General features: G+C 41.8%; 2 protein-coding genes across 6 annotated transcripts in view; one reads left to right on the top strand and one right to left on the bottom strand.

The window, feature by feature from the left end:
• fam114a2 (family with sequence similarity 114 member A2) overlaps window positions 1–2,448 on the bottom strand; it is a 36,839-nt gene extending 34,391 nt beyond the window's left edge. The window contains exon 1 of one of the 4 annotated variants that reach the window (XM_043703518.1): window positions 2,357–2,448. The gene's annotated coding sequence lies outside the window, so the exon portion shown is untranslated. The other 3 variants (XM_043703516.1, XM_043703517.1, XM_043703519.1) reach the window with 3 other exon arrangements.
• A 154-nt stretch (window positions 2,449–2,602) lies between these two features.
• The window catches only part of LOC122556614 (microfibril-associated glycoprotein 3-like), a 12,828-nt gene continuing 9,452 nt past the window's right edge, over window positions 2,603–5,978 (top strand). For both annotated transcript variants that reach the window (XM_043703522.1, XM_043703521.1), the window contains exon 1: window positions 2,603–2,954. The gene's annotated coding sequence lies outside the window, so the exon portion shown is untranslated. The remainder of the gene's footprint in view (window positions 2,955–5,978) is intronic.

The raw sequence follows: 5,978 nt of genomic DNA, 5'->3' as shown, positions 1-5,978 counted from the left end.
TTGGAGGGATATGGGCCAGGTGCTGGCAGGTGGGACTAGATTGGGTTGGGATATCTGGTCAGCATGGACGGGTTGGACCGAAGGGTCTGTTTCCATGATGTACATCTCTATGGCTCTGTGTAGGCTAAGAAACAATAGAAGTATTTGTTGCAGCACATCAGATTCAGGGACAAATATAATAAAAATCTCTATATGGTGTTCATTAACTGAAGTTTGATCATAAATCATGAAAGACTGCGGAAATTGGTATACGATATGGCTGTCATTCAAAGATATTCAGCATAATTTGTTCATTTCAGATCATGTACCAACCCACTTCTGGCCATGTATTCAAAAACCTCAGTCACTTCAACAATACTGAAGTTTTGCTATCTTGAGAGTTTCTTATCCAGTACCATTATCTGGGTGTTAAAATCAATCGTCACCTTACAAAAACAAGATCATTTGGCAGACTCACTCACATACTTTAGAAAGAGTATGATTCTGTCTCAGAAGATTAAAGTCTACTTGGCAGTGGTTTTTTACAACACTTCCTTAAGGGTGTGCAACTTGACCAAAATATACCAATGTCACATAATGCAACTTGAAGCATTGCATCATTGCAGTTGGAGATCTACTTGCATCATCATGAGATAGAACAAACTAAATACCAAGGTCTTGTGATGCACTATATATCTACACCAACAGCATGCTCTTCAGAGCTTAGCTTCGCTAGCTCAGACATTTAGTTCATGTGGTGGACTCCTAGACAGCAAAGGCAGTACTCTACAGCAAACTGAGCATGAGACTTACATCGTAGAATATCCTAAACTAATAAAAAGTCTGAAAACCAGTGTTAGAAAGATGAGTCAAGTTAAATGGGGGAAAAATCTTGAATAAAACAGAAGTCCGTCATCAAACAATTTTGACACTTCAAGAGAACAGAAAAAACTGTAGAGTACGTGTTCAAAATAAACAATTAAAAAAGTAACTTTTACATATAAAAACAGGGAATTGAGTACAAGAGTCAGGTTCGAGAGTGTGGTGCTGGAAAAGCACAGCAGATCAGGCAGCATCCAAGCAGCAAAATTGATGTTTTGGGCAAAAGCCCTTCATCAGGGATGCTTTTGCCCAACACGTTGATTTTCCTACTCCTCGGATACTGTCTGACTTGCCGTGCTTTTCCAGTGCCACATTCGCCACTCTAATCGCCAGCATCTGCAGTGCTCACTTTTGCCTATAAGAGTCAGGTTGGCATGTTGCAGCTTTGTAAAAGACTTCAGTCAGGCCACCAGCATATTGCATTCAATTCTGATCACCACATTACAGGAAGGATGTGGAGGCTTTGGAGAGGGTGCAGAAAGGATTTATCAGGATGCTGCCTGGATTAGACGGTAAAAGCTGGAGGTTAGAAAAACCTTGGTTGTTTTCTCTGGAATGGCAGAGGCTGAGGGGAGACTTGATAGAAGTCTATAGAATTATGAGATGCCAAAAAAAAAGTTGATGGTCAGAATCTCTTTTCCCAGAATTGAAAAATCTCAAGTTTGGGGCAAAGTCAAAAATCACACCACCCCAGTCCAACAGGTTTTTTTCCGATGACCAACTTTCAGAGCACTGCTCCTCCACAACCATCCGATGATGATGGAGTAGAACTCCAGAAGCTAGTGCGTCCAAATAAACCTGTTGGTCTATAAACCTGGTGTTGTGTAATTTTTAATTTTGCTCACCCCAGTCCAACATCAGCACCTCCAAATCTAACATTAGAGAGCTTGCACTTAAGGCGAGAGAGGGAAAGTTCAAAAGGAGATGCGAGAGGTAAGATTTTTTTTAAAACCCAGAGTGGTAGGAGTCTGGAACACGCTGCCAGTGGTGGCAGAGAGGAAGCAGGTAGATAGGGGCGTTTAAGAGACTTTGAGATAAGCGCGTGAATATACAAGGTATGGAGGGACATGGATCAAGGGCAGGCAGAAGAGATTATTGCAATGAGGCGTCATGTTCGGTACAACATCTGGACCGGAGTGCCCGTACCTGTGATGTACTGTTTCATGGTCTAATTAAGATAAAGCGGACAAGTTTCCACACTGTAGGGAAACTAATCTAATCTAAAGTCGCACCTTTAAATATGACGTTGAATTCAAAATGAGAAAGTCGCAGTTTAAATATATCCACTGACACTAGATTGCTGTCCTGGCAGCTCAGAATGGTTGGGAGACATTACCCGCATTTGCCGGTCTCTATTCCGTCCGAGCCCTAACACCTGAAACCTCAGAGACCGAACCGAGTGGCCGGTGACTGATAGCCACATTGACAGCCCGAATCCCCCTCCTCCTCTCACCTGCCACTTCCCGACCTCAACTTGTCTCGCCACGTCACTCACCTTTCACCCAGGAAGCGGTAAGTGGGGTCAGCCGACCGCGTTTGACGTTAGGGTCGGGGGCGGGGCCTTGATGCGCACGCGCCAAATCTGTTCGCCCTTTGTTTAGGCATGCGCATAACTTTCAGTCCTTCCAGGAGAAAAGGGATTGTAAACTAAATACAATACAGATACTGTTTTAAATCCGAGATTACAGGAATAACAGTAGGTGCACACTGCAGACAGGTTTACATTCAAATGTAGAGCAATAGCTGCACTTCGTTACTAAAAGAAAATCCATGGTTAAGTCTTTTATAGCATCTCCCGTAGAGGTACATGGACATTTGAAGACAGCTGCTTCCCAAGACATTAACGGATGTGAAATATAACTCTGTCAGCTGGTGCCAGAACTACAGAGTTTTTCCAGCACTTTCTGTTTTTACTTCAAATCCACAATATGTTGCATTTATTTGATTAGCCACTGTTCGTTGCGCATGCTCCGCAGTTACTCCCTAAACACCGCCATCTGTTGGCGGGGGGAGTGGACAGGATTCCCAGCGGGGTTCAGTGCGCATGTGTCAGTTGTTAGACTCCAGCCAGAAGAAAAACAAAGGAAGCCAAGGTCAGTCGGCAGAAAGCTTAAAACGATTGACAAATTCATCTTACTTTTCGGTTATCTGGATGTACTATAATGTAATTAATCGCTAATAAGTAAGATAGAGTAAACGTGTTTCATCGCCAGAGTTGTGGAATTCCTTTCTTCCTGTTTTAATACCGTTACCAATATCTGAAATTGCCCACGGTACTTCAGTTCATAAATCGTTTTTATTTAATATCAGACTTTTAGTTCCAGTAATTTATATTAAGCTAATTTGAGGATTTGTCCTTTTATTGTTCAATATAGTTGATTGCATGATTGTTAGTGTGATTTACAATGAGCGTTTGTTATTCCAACGGTTTTATGTCTGCTGGAATAATCAAATCAGCTTTTTAACAACATTTTGGCTAAGTAAGCCTTTCCAGTTTAAAATTAAAATGGCGGTTTTGAGGTATATGTATTCATTACCTTGAATATCCAAAGTTCCACTTAAAGATTATTAATACAGGAAGTTGAAATAATTTGGCTGAAAATAAAATCTGTCAATTGAATATAGTTATTATTTTGCTGGGATTACACCAGCATTTTTCTGATATATCTAAATGATTAATCTTTCTCTTCAGTATATATGTTGTTAAGGAATCAATCTTACTTGATTCATTTAATGAGAAACATAATATAACATAACATCAACTTAAAAGTCCCACCAAATCTGAATTTTGAATTTCACCGATTGTTATAGAAGGTTAAGAAAAGAAATCTGACATTTAGTGGGGATCTTTTGCAAACACAAGATGTCCTGATGTGGTTTACAACGACTTAACTGCAACAGGCAGTTGCACACTGCAATGTCCCACAAAGTCAGGAGTTAATGATCAGATAATATCTTCCAGTAATATCAGTTGAAGAATAAATCTTGATCAAAACCGAATTCATCAGCTCTTGCTCAAATTAGTGGCATTAACTTCGCTTAATGTCTTAAGTAAAAGACAATGACTTCAGCAGTGCAGCACTCCCTCAGTTCTGCACTGAAAAGTATTATGTGACAAGTTTCTTGAGTGGCTTTTTACTCAGGCAACTCATTTGATTCATTTATTGTTGTTACATGTACCAAGGTACAGTGAAAAGTGTTCTTTTGTGTGCAGTACAGGCAGATCGTACTATACAAAATGCACCAGAGTAGCAGAACAGAGTGCAGAATACAGATGCACAATCAAATAGAGTACCCTTTATTGTCATGTTCACTTGAATGAGTGCAGTGAAAAGTTTGTAATGTCACCTCTCGGCGCCATCCTAGTTACAGGGTACCTAGGTACAAATACTTTAAATGATTTTTGCAAGGTTTGTAGCTCAGGTTAAGGTTTAGGGTGTAGGTTTGCTCGCTGAGCTGTAGGTTTGATATCCAGGTGTTTCATTGCCTGGCTAGGTAACATCATCAGTGGCGACCTCCAAGTGAAGCGAAGCTGTTGTCTCCTGCTTTCTATTTCTATCTTTCTCCTGGATGGGGTTCCTGGGGTTTGTGGTGATGTAATTTCCTGTTCATTTTCTGAGGGGTTGATAGATGGCATCTAGATCTTCGTGTTTGTTTATGGCATTGTGGTTGGAGTGCCAGGCCTCTAGGAATTCTCTGGCATGTTTTTGCTTAGCCTGTCCCAGTTGTCCCAGTCGAAATGGTGTTTTTTTTCATCTGTGTGTAGGACTACGAGGGAGAGAGGGTTGTGTCTTTTTGTGGCTAGCTGGTGATCGTGTATCCTGGTGGCTAACTTTCTTCCTGTTTGTCCTATGTAGTGTTTGTGGCTGTCTTTGCATGGAATTTTGGAGATGACATTGGTTTTGTCCATGGGTTGTACTGGGTCTTTTAAGTTTGTTAGTTTTTGTTTGAGAGTGTAGGTGGGTTTGTGTGCTACTAGGATTCTGAGGGTTCTTAGTAGTTCAAAGTTTGTGAGAAGATTTGTAGCTCGGGTGCTCGTTGTTGTGGTTCTATTCGCCGAGCTGAGAATTTGTGTTGCAGACGTTTCGTCCCCTATCTAGGTGACATCCTCAGTGCTTGGGAGCCTCCTGTGAAGCGCGTCTATGATGTTTCCTCCTAGGAATACAGAAAAAAGATAACAGCCAGGGAATTCCTAGAGGCATGGCATTCATCCACAGATTCAATCAATAAGCACATCGACTTGGACCCAATATACCAGCCACTGCAGCAGACAGCTGGAACTGACAACCGGAAGCAGCAGATACAAATCACTACAAATGCCGGAGGAAACATCACAGAAGCGCTTCACATGGGGCTCCCAAGCACTGGGGATGTCACCTAGATAGGGGACGAAACGTCTGCAACACAAATTCCCAGCTTGGCGAACAGAACCACAACAATGGTCTTAGTAGTCTGGCTGTCATTTCTGAAACTTCTGAAACAACGGCACACCCATGGGATCTCCGCTATCAGGATTCATAGCAGAAGCAGTAATGCAAAGACTAGAACAAACAGCCCTACCAATCATCAAACCAAAAATCTGGGTCCGCTACGTAGATGACACCTCTGTCATCACAAAACAAAACAAGATAGAAGAGACATTTAACATCATCAACAACACCCTCACAGGCATAAAGTTCACCAAGGAGGAAGAAACTGACAACAAACTCGCATTCCTGGACGTCACAGTCGAAAGAAAGGACAACGGAGAACTACAAACCTGTGTATGCAGAAAACCGACACTGACCAAATACTTAACTACACCAGCAACCATCGCAAAACACACAAACGAAGCTCTATCAGAACAGTATTCCAACGATCCACCACACACTGCAGCACAGACGAACTTCGGAAAACAGAGGAGAACCACCTATACAACGTATTCAAGAAGAATGGATACTCAAAAAATACAGTGCACAGATTCCGCAAGAACAAACCATGACAAGCAGACCAAACACAGCCAGAAACCCTAACCACCTTACCATACATCAAAGAAGTTTCAGAAATGACAGCCAGACTACTAAGACCCCTCGGAATCCTTGTAGCACACAAACCCACCAACACTCTCAAACAAAAAC

Source organism: Chiloscyllium plagiosum, chromosome 14 (assembly GCF_004010195.1).
Source record: "Chiloscyllium plagiosum isolate BGI_BamShark_2017 chromosome 14, ASM401019v2, whole genome shotgun sequence".
NCBI lineage: Eukaryota > Metazoa > Chordata > Chondrichthyes > Orectolobiformes > Hemiscylliidae > Chiloscyllium > Chiloscyllium plagiosum.
This window is presented reverse-complemented; position numbering and strand designations above follow the sequence as displayed.